The sequence below is a fragment of the Limanda limanda genome, chromosome 12, assembly GCF_963576545.1.
Source record: "Limanda limanda chromosome 12, fLimLim1.1, whole genome shotgun sequence".
Lineage (NCBI taxonomy): Eukaryota > Metazoa > Chordata > Actinopteri > Pleuronectiformes > Pleuronectidae > Limanda > Limanda limanda.
In genome coordinates, this window is record NC_083647.1 from 3,720,348 (window position 1) to 3,736,047 (window position 15,700).

Sequence of the window (15,700 nt, forward strand, 5' to 3'; positions counted from 1 at the left end):
ATTGCAATAAGAGCCTGACACTGGGCCTATTTTATAGGTTTGGTTGTAGTGCTTGTTTTTTCCAACACAATGCACTCAGTAATGCCACTGATTATGGTAGAAGTATAATTTAACAGCAAATAGACGGGGTCACTCCTGTTCCAAGTGTGCTGTTTTGATAAGTAATGATTGCTAGAAATTCTTGTACTGCCTGTATGCTGATTTTTGCCAATTTATTGCAGTTTGTGTTGTCTCTGAGACAAAGTTGTTATGTCTTTGGGCTTTGTGGTGATTTATCAGAGACGGCCAGGACTTACCTGGCTGCTTTTCATCGAGGCTTACTCTGTTTTGCGAGGGGAACAAAAGGGCTGGAGACCAGAACAGTGATAAAGTAATTCAATGTCATTTCACACAAGTGTTTGCTTCACTCATTTCACACAAGTGTTTGCTTCACTTCAACAAGTCCTTTACCAAAAGGGGATGATGTGATACTGAAGGCCTTTGGATTGTGTGAATATGCATGGGAGGCACCGTGAGCCAAACAACTGTGTATGAGAAACAAGAGCCTGTCTCCAATGCTTCCAACTCATACTTACCTGGCAGGGGAGATACCATGATCATGAAGGTGGTTCACCCAGGGCGAGGCTCAGCCATTGCACTCCGGCTGTGCTGACCCGTGCGAATTCCCCAAATGTGGGAATCTCGACTGCATAATTTGTGGTAGTGGGGGACTGCGTCCGCGCTCTCCCCTGATCATCATGTTCAATTGCAATAAGAGCCTGACACTGGGCCTATTTTATAGGTTTGGTTGTAGTGCATGTTTTTTCCAACACAATGCACTCAGTAATGCCACTGATTATGATAGAAGTATAATTTAACAGCAAATAGACGGGGTCACTCCTGTTCCAAGTGTGCTGTTTTGATAAGTAATGATTGCTAGAAATTCTTGTACTGCCTGTATGCTGATTTTTGCCAATTTATTGCAGTTTGTGTTGTCTCTGAGACAAAGTTGTTATGTCTTTGGGCTTTGTGGTGATTTATCAGAGACGGCCAGGACTTACCTGGCAGCTTTTCATCGAGGCTTACTCTGTTTTGCGAGGGGAACAAAAGGGCTGGAGACCAGACCAGTGATAAAGTAATTCAATGTCATTTCACACAAGTGTTTGCTTCACTCATTTCACACAAGTGTTTGCTTCACTCATTTCACACAAGTGTTTGCTTCACTTCAACAAGTCCTTTACCAAAAGGGGATGATGTGATACTGAAGGCCTTTGGATTGTGTGAATATGCATGGGAGGCACCGTGAGCCAAGCAACTGTGTCTGAGAAACAAGAGCCTGTCTCCAATGCTTCCAACTCATACTTACCTGGCAGGGGAGATACCATGATCATGAAGGTGGTTCACCCAGGGCGAGGCTCAGCCATTGCACTTCGGTTGTGCTGACCCGTGCGAATTCCCCAAATGTGGGAATCTCGACTGCATAATTTGTGGTAGTGGGGGACTGCGTCCGCGCTCTCCCCTGATCATCATGTTCAATTGCAATAAGAGCCTGACACTGGGCCTATTTTATAGGTTTGGTTGTAGTGCATGTTTTTTCCAACACAATGCACTCACTAATGCCACTGATTGTGGTAGAAGTATAATTTAACAGCAAATAGACGGGGTCACTCCTGTTCCAAGTGGGCTGTTTTGATAAGTAATGTTTGCTAGAAATTCTTGTACTGCCTGTATGCTGATTTTGCCAATTTATTGCAGTTTGTGTTGTCTCTGAGACAAAGTTGTTATGTCTTTGGGCTTTGTGGTGATTTATCAGAGACGGCCAGGGCTTACCTGGTTGCTTTTCATCGAGGCTTACTCTGTTTTGCGAGGGGAACAAAAGGGCTGGAGACCAGAACAGTGATAAAGTAATTCAATGTCATTTCACACAAGTGTTTGCTTCACTCATTTCACACAAGTGTTTGCTTCACTTCAACAAGTCCTTTACCAAAAGGGGATGATGTGATACTGAAGGCCTTTGGATTGTGTGAATATGCATGGGAGGCACCGTGAGCCAAACAACTGTGTCTGAGAAACAAGAGCCTGTCTCCAATGCTTCCAACTCATACTTACCTGGCAGGGGAGATACCATGATCATGAAGGTGGTTCACCCAGGGCGAGGCTCAGCCATTGCACTTCGGTTGTGCTGACCCGTGCGAATTCCCCAAATGTGGGAATCTCGACTGCATTACTTGTGGTAGTGGGGGACTGCGTCCGCGCTCTCCCCTGATCATCATGTTCAATTGCAATAAGAGCCTGACACTGGGCCTATTTTATAGGTTTGGTTGTAGTGCATGTTTTTTCCAACACAATGCACTCACTAATGCCACTGATTGTGGTAGAAGTATAATTTAACAGCAAATAGACGGGGTCACTCCTGTTCCAAGTGTGCTGTTTTGATAAGTAATGATTGCTAGAAATTCTTGTACTGCCTGTATGCTGATTTTTGCCAATTTATAGCAGTTTGTGTTGTCTCTGAGACAAAGTTGTTATGTCTTTGGGCTTTGTGGTGATTTATCAGAGACGGCCAGGGCTTACCTGGTTGCTTTTCATGGAGGCTTACTCTGTTTTGCAAGGGGAACAAAAGGGCTGGAGACCAGAACATTATTAAAGTAATTCAATGTCATTTCACACAAGTGTTTGCTTCACTCATTTCACACAAGTGTTTGCTTCACTTCAACAAGTCCTTTACCAAAAGGGGATGATGTGATACTGAAGGCCTTTGGATTGTGTGAATATGCATGGGAGGCACCGTGAGCCAAACAACTGTGTCTGAGAAACAAGAGCCTGTCTCCAATGCTTCCAACTCATACTTACCTGGCAGGGGAGATACCATGATCATGAAGGTGGTTCACCCAGGGCGAGGCTCAGCCATTGCACTTCGGTTGTGCTGACCAGTGCGAATTCCCCAAATGTGGGAATCTCGACTGCATAATTTGTGGTAGTGGGGGACTGCGTCCGCGCTCTCCCCTGATCATCATGTTCAATTGCAATAAGAGCCTGACACTGGGCCTATTTTATAGGTTTGGTTGTAGTGCATGTTTTTTCCAACACAATGCACTCACTAATGCCACTGATTGTGGTAGAAGTATAATTTAACAGCAAATAGACGGGGTCACTCCTGTTCCAAGTGGGCTGTTTTGATAAGTAATGTTTGCTAGAAATTCTTGTACTGCCTGTATGCTGATTTTTGCCAATTTATAGCAGTTTGTGTTGTCTCTGAGACAAAGTTGTTATGTCTTTGGGCTTTGTGGTGATTTATCAGAGACGGCCAGGGCTTACCTGGTTGCTTTTCATGGAGGCTTACTCTGTTTTGCAAGGGGAACAAAAGGGCTGGAGACCAGAACATTGATAAAGTAATTCAATGTCATTTCACACAAGTGTTTGCTTCACTCATTTCACACAAGTGTTTGCTTCACTCATTTCACACAAGTGTTTGCTTCACTTCAACAAGTCCTTTACCAAAAGGGGTTGATGTGATACTGAAGGCCTTTGGATTGTGTGAATATGCATGGGAGGCACCGTGAGCCAAACAACTGTGTCTGAGAAACAAGAGCCTGTCTCCAATGCTTCCAACTCATACTTACCTGGCAGGGGAGATACCATGATCATGAAGGTGGTTCACCCAGGGCGAGGCTCAGCCATTGCACTTCGGTTTTGCGGACCCGTGCGAATTCCCCAAATGTGGGAATCTCGACTGCATTATTTGTGGTAGTGGGGGACTGCGTCCGCGCTCTCCCCTGATCATCATGTTCAATTGCAATAAGAGCCTGACACTGGGCCTATTTTATAGGTTTGGTTGAAGTGCATGTTTTTTCCAACACAATGCACTCACTAATGCAACTGATTGTGGTAGAAGTATAATTTAACAGCAAATAGACGGTGTCACTCCTGTTCCAAGTGTGCTGTTTTGATAAGTAATGTTTGCTAGAAATTCTTGTACTGCCTGTATGCTGATTTTTGCCAATTTATTGCAGTTTGTGTTGTCTCTGAGACAAAGTTGTTATGTCTTTGGGCTTTGTGGTGATTTATCAGAGACGGCCAGGGCTTACCTGGCTGCTTTTCATCGAGGCTTACTCTGTTTTGCGAGGGGAACAAAAGGGCTGGAGACCAGAACAGTGATAAAGTAATTCAATGTCATTTCACACAAGTGTTTGCTTCACTCATTTCACACAAGTGTTTGCTTCACTTCAACAAGTCCTTTACCAAAACTGAAGGCCTTTGGATTGTGTGAATATGCATGGGAGGCACCGTTAGCCATGCAACTGTGTCTGAGAAACAAGAGCCTGTCTCCAATGCCCCAACTCATACTTACCTGGCAGGGGAGATACCGTGATCATGAAGGTGGTTCACCCAGGGCGAGGCTCAGCCATTGCACTTCGGCTGTGCTGACCCGTGCGAATTCCCCAAATGTGGGAATCTCGACTGCATAATTTGTGGTAGTTGGGGACTGCGTCCGCGCTCTCCCCTGATCATCATGTTCAATTGCAATAAGAGCCTGACACTGGGCCTATTTTATAGGTTTGGTTGTAGTGCATGTTTTTTCCAACACAATGCACTCACTAATGCCACTGATTATGGTAGAAGTATAATTTAACAGCAAATAGACGGGGTCACTCCTTTTCCAAGTGTGCTGTTTTGATAAGTAATGATTGCTAGAAATTCTTGTACTGCCTGTATGCTGATTTTTGCCAATTTATTGCAGTTTGTGTTGTCTCTGAGACAAAGTTGTTATGTCTTTGGGCTTTGTGGTGATTTATCAGAGACGGCCAGGACTTACCTGGCTGCTTTTCATCGAGGCTTACTCTGTTTTGCGAGGGGAACAAAAGGGCTGGAGACCAGAACAGTGATAAAGTAAATCAATGTCATTTCACACAAGTGTTTGCTTCACTCATTTCACACAAGTGTTTGCTTCACTTCAACAAGTCCTTTACCAAAAGGGGATGATGTGATACTGAAGGCCTTTGGATTGTGTGAATATGCATGGGATGCACCGTGAGCCAAGCAACTGTGTCTGAGAAACAAGAGCCTGTCTCCAATGCTTCCAACTCATACTTACCTGGCAGGGGAGATACCATGATCATGAAGGTGGTTCACCCAGGGCGAGGCTCAGCCATTGCACTTCGGTTGTGCTGACCCGTGCGAATTCCCCAAATGTGGGAATCTCGACTGCATAATTTGTGGTAGTGGGGGACTGCGTCCGCGCTCTCCCCTGATCATCATGTTCAATTGCAATAAGAGCCTGACACTGGGCCTATTTTATAGGTTTGGTTGTAGTGCATGTTTTTTCCAACACAATGCACTCACTAATGCCACTGATTGTGGTAGAAGTATAATTTAACAGCAAATAGACGGGGTCACTCCTGTTCCAAGTGTGCTGTTTTGATAAGTAATGTTTGCTAGAAATTCTTGTACTGCCTGTATGCTGATTTTTGCCAATTTATTGCAGTTTGTGTTGTCTCTGAGACAAAGTTGTTATGTCTTTGGGCTTTGTGGTGATTTATCAGAGACGGCCAGGGCTTACCTGGTTGCTTTTCATGGAGGCTTACTCTGTTTTGCGAGGGGAACAAAAGGGCTGGAGACCAGAACAGTGATAAAGTAATTCAATGTCATTTCACACAAGTGTTTGCTTCACTCATTTCACACAAGTGTTTGCTTCACTTCAACAAGTCCTTTACCAAAAGGGGATGATGTGATACTGAAGGCCTTTGGATTGTGTGAATATGCATGGGAGGCACCGTGAGCCAAGCAACTGTGTCTGAGAAACAAGAGCCTGTCTCCAATGCCTCCAACTCATACTTACCTGGCAGGGGAGATACCATGATCATGAAGGTGGTTCACCCAGGGCGAGGCTCAGCCATTGCACTTCGGTTGTGCTGACCCGTGCGAATTCCCCAAATGTGGGAATCTCGACTGCATAATTTGTGGTAGTGGGGGACTGCGTCCGCGCTCTCCCCTGATCATCATGTTCAATTGCAATAAGAGCCTGACACTGGGCCTATTTTATAGGTTTGGTTGTAGTGCTTGTTTTTTCCAACACAATGCACTCAGTAATGCCACTGATTATGGTAGAAGTATAATTTAACAGCAAATAGACGGGGTCACTCCTGTTCCAAGTGTGCTGTTTTGATAAGTAATGATTGCTAGAAATTCTTGTACTGCCTGTATGCTGATTTTTGCCAATTTATTGCAGTTTGTGTTGTCTCTGAGACAAAGTTGTTATGTCTTTGGGCTTTGTGGTGATTTATCAGAGACGGCCAGGACTTACCTGGCTGCTTTTCATCGAGGCTTACTCTGTTTTGCGAGGGGAACAAAAGGGCTGGAGACCAGAACAGTGATAAAGTAATTCAATGTCATTTCACACAAGTGTTTGCTTCACTCATTTCACACAAGTGTTTGCTTCACTTCAACAAGTCCTTTACCAAAAGGGGATGATGTGATACTGAAGGCCTTTGGATTGTGTGAATATGCATGGGAGGCACCGTGAGCCAAGCAACTGTGTCTGAGAAACAAGAGCCTGTCTCCAATGCCTCCAACTCATACTTACCTGGCAGGGGAGATACCATGATCATGAAGGTGGTTCACCCAGGGCGAGGCTCAGCCATTGCACTTCGGTTGTGCTGACCCGTGCGAATTCCCCAAATGTGGGAATCTCGACTGCATAATTTGTGGTAGTGGGGGACTGCGTCCGCGCTCTCCCCTGATCATCATGTTCAATTGCAATAAGAGCCTGACACTGGGCCTATTTTATAGGTTTGGTTGTAGTGCATGTTTTTTCCAACACAATGCACTCAGTAATGCCACTGATTATGGTAGAAGTATAATTTAACAGCAAATAGACGGGGTCACTCCTGTTCCAAGTGTGCTGTTTTGATAAGTAATGATTGCTAGAAATTCTTGTACTGCCTGTATGCTGATTTTTGCCAATTTATTGCAGTTTGTGTTGTCTCTGAGACAAAGTTGTTATGTCTTTGGGCTTTGTGGTGATTTATCAGAGACGGCCAGGACTTACCTGGCTGCTTTTCATCGAGGCTTACTCTGTTTTGCGAGGGGAACAAAAGGGCTGGAGACCAGAACAGTGATAAAGTAATTCAATGTCATTTCACACAAGTGTTTGCTTCACTCATTTCACACAAGTGTTTGCTTCACTTCAACAAGTCCTTTACCAAAAGGGGATGATGTGATACTGAAGGCCTTTGGATTGTGTGAATATGCATGGGAGGCACCGTGAGCCAAACAACTGTGTCTGAGAAACAAGAGCCTGTCTCCAATGCTTCCAACTCATACTTACCTGGCAGGGGAGATACCATGATCATGAAGGTGGTTCACCCAGGGCGAGGCTCAGCCATTGCACTTCGGTTGTGCTGACCCGTGCGAATTCCCCAAATGTGGGAATCTCGACTGCATAATTTGTGGTAGTGGGGGACTGCGTCCGCGCTCTCCCCTGATCATCATGTTCAATTGCAATAAGAGCCTGACACTGGGCCTATTTTATAGGTTTGGTTGTAGTGCATGTTTTTTCCAACACAATGCACTCACTAATGCCACTGATTGTGGTAGAAGTATAATTTAACAGCAAATAGACGGGGTCACTCCTGTTCCAAGTGTGCTGTTTTGATAAGTAATGATTGCTAGAAATTCTTGTACTGCCTGTATGCTGATTTTTGCCAATTTATTGCAGTTTGTGTTGTCTCTGAGACAAAGTTGTTATGTCTTTGGGCTTTGTGGTGATTTATCAGAGACGGCCAGGACTTACCTGGCTGCTTTTCATCGAGGCTTACTCTGTTTTGCGAGGGGAACAAAAGGGCTGGAGACCAGAACAGTGATAAAGTAATTCAATGTCATTTCACACAAGTGTTTGCTTCACTCATTTCACACAAGTGTTTGCTTCACTTCAACAAGTCCTTTACCAAAAGGGGATGATGTGATACTGAAGGCCTTTGGATTGTGTGAATATGCATGGGAGGCACCGTGAGCCAAGCAACTGTGTCTGAGAAACAAGAGCCTGTCTCCAATGCCTCCAACTCATACTTACCTGGCAGGGGAGATACCATGATCATGAAGGTGGTTCACCCAGGGCGAGGCTCAGCCATTGCACTTCGGTTGTGCTGACCCGTGCGAATTCCCCAAATGTGGGAATCTCGACTGCATAATTTGTGGTAGTGGGGGACTGCGTCCGCGCTCTCCCCTGATCATCATGTTCAATTGCAATAAGAGCCTGACACTGGGCCTATTTTATAGGTTTGGTTGTAGTGCATGTTTTTTCCAACACAATGCACTCAGTAATGCCACTGATTATGGTAGAAGTATAATTTAACAGCAAATAGACGGGGTCACTCCTGTTCCAAGTGTGCTGTTTTGATAAGTAATGATTGCTAGAAATTCTTGTACTGCCTGTATGCTGATTTTTGCCAATTTATTGCAGTTTGTGTTGTCTCTGAGACAAAGTTGTTATGTCTTTGGGCTTTGTGGTGATTTATCAGAGACGGCCAGGACTTACCTGGCTGCTTTTCATCGAGGCTTACTCTGTTTTGCGAGGGGAACAAAAGGGCTGGAGACCAGAACAGTGATAAAGTAATTCAATGTCATTTCACACAAGTGTTTGCTTCACTCATTTCACACAAGTGTTTGCTTCACTTCAACAAGTCCTTTACCAAAAGGGGATGATGTGATACTGAAGGCCTTTGGATTGTGTGAATATGCATGGGAGGCACCGTGAGCCAAACAACTGTGTCTGAGAAACAAGAGCCTGTCTCCAATGCTTCCAACTCATACTTACCTGGCAGGGGAGATACCATGATCATGAAGGTGGTTCACCCAGGGCGAGGCTCAGCCATTGCACTTCGGTTGTGCTGACCCGTGCGAATTCCCCAAATGTGGGAATCTCGACTGCATAATTTGTGGTAGTGGGGGACTGCGTCCGCGCTCTCCCCTGATCATCATGTTCAATTGCAATAAGAGCCTGACACTGGGCCTATTTTATAGGTTTGGTTGTAGTGCATGTTTTTTCCAACACAATGCACTCACTAATGCCACTGATTGTGGTAGAAGTATAATTTAACAGCAAATAGACGGGGTCACTCCTGTTCCAAGTGTGCTGTTTTGATAAGTAATGATTGCTAGAAATTCTTGTACTGCCTGTATGCTGATTTTTGCCAATTTATTGCAGTTTGTGTTGTCTCTGAGACAAAGTTGTTATGTCTTTGGGCTTTGTGGTGATTTATCAGAGACGGCCAGGACTTACCTGGCTGCTTTTCATCGAGGCTTACTCTGTTTTGCGAGGGGAACAAAAGGGCTGGAGACCAGAACAGTGATAAAGTAATTCAATGTCATTTCACACAAGTGTTTGCTTCACTCATTTCACACAAGTGTTTGCTTCACTTCAACAAGTCCTTTACCAAAAGGGGATGATGTGATACTGAAGGCCTTTGGATTGTGTGAATATGCATGGGAGGCACCGTGAGCCAAGCAACTGTGTCTGAGAAACAAGAGCCTGTCTCCAATGCTTCCAACTCATACTTACCTGGCAGGGGAGATACCATGATCATGAAGGTGGTTCACCCAGGGCGAGGCTCAGCCATTGCACTTCGGTGGTGCTGACCCGTGCGAATTCCCCAAATGTGGCAATCTCGACTGCATAATTTGTGGTAGTGGGGGACTGCGTCCGCGCTCTCCCCTGATCATCATGTTCAATTGCAATAAGAGCCTGACACTGGGCCTATTTTATAGTTTGGTTGTAGTGCATGTTTTTTCCAACACAATGCACTCACTAATGCCACTGATTGTGGTAGAAGTATAATTTAACAGCAAATAGACGGGGTCACTCCTGTTCCAAGTGTGCTGTTTTGATAAGTAATGTTTGCTAGAAATTCTTGTACTGCCTGTATGCTGATTTTTGCCAATTTATTGCAGTTTGTGTTGTCTCTGAGACAAAGTTGTTATGTCTTTGGGCTTTGTGGTGATTTATCAGAGACGGCCAGGACTTACCTGGCTGCTTTTCATCGAGGCTTACTCTGTTTTGCGAGGGGAACAAAAGGGCTGGAGACCAGAACAGTGATAAAGTAATTCAATGTCATTTCACACAAGTGTTTGCTTCACTCATTTCACACAAGTGTTTGCTTCACTTCAACAAGTCCTTTACCAAAAGGGGATGATGTGATACTGAAGGCCTTTGGATTGTGTGAATATGCATGGGATGCACCGTGAGCCAAGCAACTGTGTCTGAGAAACAAGAGCCTGTCTCCAATGCTTCCAACTCATACTTACCTGGCAGGGGAGATACCATGATCATGAAGGTGGTTCACCCAGGGCGAGGCTCAGCCATTGCACTTCGGTTGTGCTGACCCGTGCGAATTCCCCAAATGTGGGAATCTCGACTGCATAATTTGTGGAAGTGGGGGACTGCGTCCGCGCTCTCCCCTGATCATCATGTTCAATTGCAATAAGAGCCTGACACTGGGCCTATTTTATAGGTTTGGTTGTAGTGCATGTTTTTTCCAACACAATGCACTCACTAATGCCACTGATTGTGGTAGAAGTATAATTTAACAGCAAATAGACGGGGTCACTCCTGTTCCAAGTGTGCTGTTTTGATAAGTAATGTTTGCTAGAAATTCTTGTACTGCCTGTATGCTGATTTTTGCCAATTTATTGCAGTTTGTGTTGTCTCTGAGACAAAGTTGTTATGTCTTTGGGCTTTGTGGTGATTTATCAGAGACGGCCAGGACTTACCTGGCTGCTTTTCATCGAGGCTTACTCTGTTTTGCGAGGGGAACAAAAGGGCTGGAGACCAGAACAGTGATAAAGTAATTCAATGTCATTTCACACAAGTGTTTGCTTCACTCATTTCACACAAGTGTTTGCTTCACTTCAACAAGTCCTTTACCAAAAGGGGATGATGTGATACTGAAGGCCTTTGGATTGTGTGAATATGCATGGGAGGCACCGTGAGCCAAACAACTGTGTCTGAGAAACAAGAGCCTGTCTCCAATGCTTCCAACTCATACTTACCTGGCAGGGGAGATACCATGATCATGAAGGTGGTTCACCCAGGGCGAGGCTCAGCCATTGCACTTCGGTTGTGCTGACCCGTGCGAATTCCCCAAATGTGGGAATCTCGACTGCATAATTTGTGGTAGTGGGGGACTGCGTCCGCGCTCTCCCCTGATCATCATGTTCAATTGCAATAAGAGCCTGACACTGGGCCTATTTTATAGGTTTGGTTGTAGTGCATGTTTTTTCCAACACAATGCACTCACTAATGCCACTGATTGTGGTATAAGTATAATTTAACAGCAAATAGACGGGGTCACTCCTGTTCAAAGTGTGCTGTTTTGATAAGTAATGATTGCTAGAAATTCTTGTACTGCCTGTATGCTGATTTTTGCCAATTTATTGCAGTTTGTGTTGTCTCTGAGACAAAGTTGTTATGTCTTTGGGCTTTGTGGTGATTTATCAGAGACGGCCAGGACTTGCCTGGCTGCTTTTCATCGAGGCTTACTCTTTTTTGCAAGGGGAACAAAAGGGCTGGAGACCAGAACATTGATAAAGTAATTCAATGTCATTTCACACAAGTGTTTGCTTCACTCATTTCACACAAGTGTTTGCTTCACTTCAACAAGTCCTTTACCAAAAGGGGATGATGTGATACTGAAGGCCTTTGGATTGTGTGAATATGCATGGGAGGCACCGTGAGCCAAGCAACTGTGTCTGAGAAACAAGAGCCTGTCTCCAATGCTTCCAACTCATACTTACCTGGCAGGGGAGATACCATGATCATGAAGGTGGGTCACCCAGGGCGAGGCTCAGCCATTGCACTTCGGTTGTGCTGACCCGTGCGAATACCCCAAATGTGGGAATCTCGACTGCATAATTTGTGGTAGTGGGGGACTGCGTCCGCGCTCTCCCCTGATCATCATGTTCAATTGCAATAAGAGCCTGACACTGGGCCTATTTTATAGGTTTGGTTGTAGTGCATGTTTTTTCCAACACAATGCACTCACTAATGCCACTGATTGTGGTATAAGTATAATTTAACAGCAAATAGACGGGGTCACTCCTGTTCAAAGTGTGCTGTTTTGATAAGTAATGATTGCTAGAAATTCTTGTACTGCCTGTATGCTGATTTTTGCCAATTTATTGCAGTTTGTGTTGTCTCTGAGACAAAGTTGTTATGTCTTTGGGCTTTGTGGTGATTTATCAGAGACGGCCAGGACTTACCTGGCTGCTTTTCATCGAGGCTTACTCTGTTTTGCGAGGGGAACAAAAGGGCTGGAGACCAGAACAGTGATAAAGTAATTCAATGTCATTTCACACAAGTGTTTGCTTCACTCATTTCACACAAGTGTTTGCTTCACTTCAACAAGTCCTTTACCAAAAGGGGATGATGTGATACTGAAGGCCTTTGGATTGTGTGAATATGCATGGGATGCACCGTGAGCCAAGCAACTGTGTCTGAGAAACAAGAGCCTGTCTCCAATGCTTCCAACTCATACTTACCTGGCAGGGGAGATACCATGATCATGAAGGTGGTTCACCCAGGGCGAGGCTCAGCCATTGCCCTTCGGTTGTGCTGACCCGTGCGAATTCCCCAAATGTGGGAATCTCGACTGCATAATTTGTGGAAGTGGGGGACTGCGTCCGCGCTCTCCCCTGGTCATCATGTTCAATTGCAATAAGAGCCTGACACTGGGCCTATTTTATAGGTTTGGTTGTAGTGCATGTTTTTTCCAACACAATGCACTCACTAATGCCACTGATTGTGGTAGAAGTATAATTTAACAGCAAATAGACGGGGTCCCTCCTGTTCCAAGTGTGCTGTTTTGATAAGTAATGATTGCTAGAAATTCTTGTACTGCCTGTATGCTGATTTTTGCCAATTTATTGCAGTTTGTGTTGTCTCTGAGACAAAGTTGTTATGTCTTTGGGCTTTGTGGTGATTTATCAGAGACGGCCAGGACTTACCTGGCTGCTTTTCATCGAGGCTTACTCTGTTTTGCGAGGGGAACAAAAGGGCTGGAGACCAGAACAGTGATAAAGTAATTCAATGTCATTTCACACAAGTGTTTGCTTCACTCATTTCACACAAGTGTTTGCTTCACTTCAACAAGTCCTTTACCAAAAGGGGATGATGTGATACTGAAGGCCTTTGGATTGTGTGAATATGCATGGGAGGCACCGTGAGCCAAGCAACTGTGTCTGAGAAACAAGAGCCTGTCTCCAATGCCTCCAACTCATACTTACCTGGCAGGGGAGATACCATGATCATGAAGGTGGTTCACCCAGGGCGAGGCTCAGCCATTGCACTTCGGTTGTGCTGACCCGTGCGAATTCCCCAAATGTGGGAATCTCGACTGCATAATTTGTGGTAGTGGGGGACTGCGTCCGCGCTCTCCCCTGATCATCATGTTCAATTGCAATAAGAGCCTGACACTGGGCCTATTTTATAGGTTTGGTTGTAGTGCATGTTTTTTCCAACACAATGCACTCAGTAATGCCACTGATTATGGTAGAAGTATAATTTAACAGCAAATAGACGGGGTCACTCCTGTTCCAAGTGTGCTGTTTTGATAAGTAATGATTGCTAGAAATTCTTGTACTGCCTGTATGCTGATTTTTGCCAATTTATTGCAGTTTGTGTTGTCTCTGAGACAAAGTTGTTATGTCTTTGGGCTTTGTGGTGATTTATCAGAGACGGCCAGGACTTACCTGGCTGCTTTTCATCGAGGCTTACTCTGTTTTGCGAGGGGAACAAAAGGGCTGGAGACCAGAACAGTGATAAAGTAATTCAATGTCATTTCACACAAGTGTTTGCTTCACTCATTTCACACAAGTGTTTGCTTCACTTCAACAAGTCCTTTACCAAAAGGGGATGATGTGATACTGAAGGCCTTTGGATTGTGTGAATATGCATGGGAGGCACCGTGAGCCAAGCAACTGTGTCTGAGAAACAAGAGCCTGTCTCCAATGCTTCCAACTCATACTTACCTGGCAGGGGAGATACCATGATCATGAAGGTGGTTCACCCAGGGCGAGGCTCAGCCATTGCACTTCGGTTGTGCTGACCCGTGCGAATTCCCCAAATGTGGGAATCTCGACTGCATAATTTGTGGTAGTGGGGGACTGCGTCCGCGCTCTCCCCTGATCATCATGTTCAATTGCAATAAGAGCCTGACACTGGGCCTATTTTATAGGTTTGGTTGTAGTGCATGTTTTTTCCAACACAATGCACTCACTAATGCCACTGATTGTGGTAGAAGTATAATTTAACAGCAAATAGACGGGGTCACTCCTGTTCCAAGTGTGCTGTTTTGATAAGTAATGTTTGCTAGAAGTTCTTGTACTGCCTGTATGCTGATTTTTGCCAATTTATAGCAGTTTGTGTTGTCTCTGAGACAAAGTTGTTATGTCTTTGGGCTTTGTGGTGATTTATCAGAGACGGCCAGGGCTTACCTGGCTGCTTTTCATCGAGGCTTAAGGCCAATTTATGCTTGAGCGTATTTTGTAAAACGGATAGATAAGACTGCCCTCTCCGTCGTGAAACATCCTCTCCGAGCGCTTCGGACAGCTTTTCGTACACGTCGGATTTTTCTAACTTCTCCGTGTTGTGTCGGAGAGCCCGCTGACAGCTCTTGGCTGTGATTGGTCCGCGAAAGACATCATTTCCGTATGTCGTCATTTCCGTACGACGTCATTTCTGTTCGACGTCATTTCCGGACCTGTAATTTCCTGATTCACAATAAACACATACGCAACTACGATTCTACGATTCATGTGACGTGTGTGTTAAGCCAGGGGAGTTGTCCGGCTGACGGTGGCGTGTTCGAGCACTGATGACATGTGTGCACGGTCACAGACGGTTAGAACAAGCTTTCAAAACGGCGCTAGCGTGCTAGGCTAGCGGGCTAGCAACCATGCTAACTGCGGTGGTAACAGTGCATAACCCCGCCGTCACGACTTTAATTCCACTTCTATCATGACACTGTTTCTATAATACCGCCAGGTTAGAAGCAAACACTGGGTAGTAGTTAGTGTCGGGAGTAACTGCTGACTGTGTGTGGAAGCTGAGGTTGAAGCTAGCTAGCTCTGTGTAGCCTCAAGCAGATTCAAGCTGTGGAATCAGCAACACAGTTCGGAAACAAGACCGGGGAACCGCTGCGCTAAGAAACGATAACATCAGCATCTTGACCCGCTGGGTGTCACTTTATTTAGTTCTGTTAGTTGCCGTGGTTCAGTGTGTGGGACGCAAGCTAACAGATGTAAACAGAGACACGTGGACTTCTTCTTCCCAAATGGGGTAGGCTTCTCTGAGCTCGTCTTCCGTTGCGCCACCTATGGGTTTGGGGGTGAATTTTTTTCTACGTACAGTGGTCGGATTAGTTAAAATCAAAAAGACTCTTCGCCCTCCGCTGAGAACTCACCGAGAAACGGACACGTAGTAGTATATAAGAGCCTTTACTCTGTTTTGCAAGGGGAACAAAAGGGCTGGAGACCAGAACAGTGATAAAGTAATTCAATGTCATTTCACACAAGTGTTTGCTTCACTCATTTCACACAAGTGTTTGCTTCACTTCAACAAGTCCTTTACCAAAAGGGGATGATGTGATACTGAAGGCCTTTGGATTGTGTGAATATGCATGGGAGGCACCGTGAGCCAAACAACTGTGTCTGAGAAACAAGAGCTTGT

General features: G+C 45.0%; 2 protein-coding genes and 19 non-coding genes across 21 annotated transcripts in view; 20 read left to right on the top strand and 1 right to left on the bottom strand.

The window, feature by feature from the left end:
- Positions 1-15,700, top strand: part of LOC133015150 (histone H2A-like) — a 543,969-nt gene that overhangs the window by 514,278 nt on the left and 13,991 nt on the right. The gene's annotated exons all lie outside the window — the stretch shown is intronic.
- The window catches only part of LOC133015316 (histone H2AX-like), a 179,894-nt gene that overhangs the window by 157,386 nt on the left and 6,808 nt on the right, over positions 1-15,700 (bottom strand). The window lies entirely within an intron of this gene.
- On the top strand, positions 568-731 carry LOC133017201 (U1 spliceosomal RNA). Its single transcript, XR_009682535.1, has one exon. It is a non-coding gene; the product is annotated as a U1 spliceosomal RNA (small nuclear RNA).
- LOC133016893 (U1 spliceosomal RNA) lies at positions 1,338-1,501 on the top strand. Its single transcript, XR_009682245.1, has one exon. It is a non-coding gene; the product is annotated as a U1 spliceosomal RNA (small nuclear RNA).
- On the top strand, positions 2,081-2,244 carry LOC133017126 (U1 spliceosomal RNA). Its single transcript, XR_009682465.1, has one exon. It is a non-coding gene; the product is annotated as a U1 spliceosomal RNA (small nuclear RNA).
- LOC133017102 (U1 spliceosomal RNA) lies at positions 2,825-2,988 on the top strand. Its single transcript, XR_009682442.1, has one exon. It is a non-coding gene; the product is annotated as a U1 spliceosomal RNA (small nuclear RNA).
- Positions 3,595-3,758, top strand: LOC133017240 (U1 spliceosomal RNA). Its single transcript, XR_009682572.1, has one exon. It is a non-coding gene; the product is annotated as a U1 spliceosomal RNA (small nuclear RNA).
- Positions 4,323-4,486, top strand: LOC133017015 (U1 spliceosomal RNA). Its single transcript, XR_009682360.1, has one exon. It is a non-coding gene; the product is annotated as a U1 spliceosomal RNA (small nuclear RNA).
- On the top strand, positions 5,067-5,230 carry LOC133016904 (U1 spliceosomal RNA). The gene has a single exon (XR_009682256.1). It is a non-coding gene; the product is annotated as a U1 spliceosomal RNA (small nuclear RNA).
- On the top strand, positions 5,811-5,974 carry LOC133016916 (U1 spliceosomal RNA). Its single transcript, XR_009682267.1, has one exon. It is a non-coding gene; the product is annotated as a U1 spliceosomal RNA (small nuclear RNA).
- LOC133016928 (U1 spliceosomal RNA) lies at positions 6,555-6,718 on the top strand. Its single transcript, XR_009682279.1, has one exon. It is a non-coding gene; the product is annotated as a U1 spliceosomal RNA (small nuclear RNA).
- Positions 7,299-7,462, top strand: LOC133016940 (U1 spliceosomal RNA). Its single transcript, XR_009682290.1, has one exon. It is a non-coding gene; the product is annotated as a U1 spliceosomal RNA (small nuclear RNA).
- Positions 8,043-8,206, top strand: LOC133016951 (U1 spliceosomal RNA). The gene has a single exon (XR_009682301.1). It is a non-coding gene; the product is annotated as a U1 spliceosomal RNA (small nuclear RNA).
- Positions 8,787-8,950, top strand: LOC133016963 (U1 spliceosomal RNA). Its single transcript, XR_009682312.1, has one exon. It is a non-coding gene; the product is annotated as a U1 spliceosomal RNA (small nuclear RNA).
- Positions 9,531-9,694, top strand: LOC133017088 (U1 spliceosomal RNA). The gene has a single exon (XR_009682428.1). It is a non-coding gene; the product is annotated as a U1 spliceosomal RNA (small nuclear RNA).
- On the top strand, positions 10,274-10,437 carry LOC133017037 (U1 spliceosomal RNA). Its single transcript, XR_009682380.1, has one exon. It is a non-coding gene; the product is annotated as a U1 spliceosomal RNA (small nuclear RNA).
- Positions 11,018-11,181, top strand: LOC133016976 (U1 spliceosomal RNA). Its single transcript, XR_009682323.1, has one exon. It is a non-coding gene; the product is annotated as a U1 spliceosomal RNA (small nuclear RNA).
- On the top strand, positions 11,762-11,925 carry LOC133017194 (U1 spliceosomal RNA). The gene has a single exon (XR_009682529.1). It is a non-coding gene; the product is annotated as a U1 spliceosomal RNA (small nuclear RNA).
- On the top strand, positions 12,506-12,669 carry LOC133017165 (U1 spliceosomal RNA). The gene has a single exon (XR_009682501.1). It is a non-coding gene; the product is annotated as a U1 spliceosomal RNA (small nuclear RNA).
- Positions 13,250-13,413, top strand: LOC133016987 (U1 spliceosomal RNA). Its single transcript, XR_009682333.1, has one exon. It is a non-coding gene; the product is annotated as a U1 spliceosomal RNA (small nuclear RNA).
- On the top strand, positions 13,994-14,157 carry LOC133016999 (U1 spliceosomal RNA). The gene has a single exon (XR_009682344.1). It is a non-coding gene; the product is annotated as a U1 spliceosomal RNA (small nuclear RNA).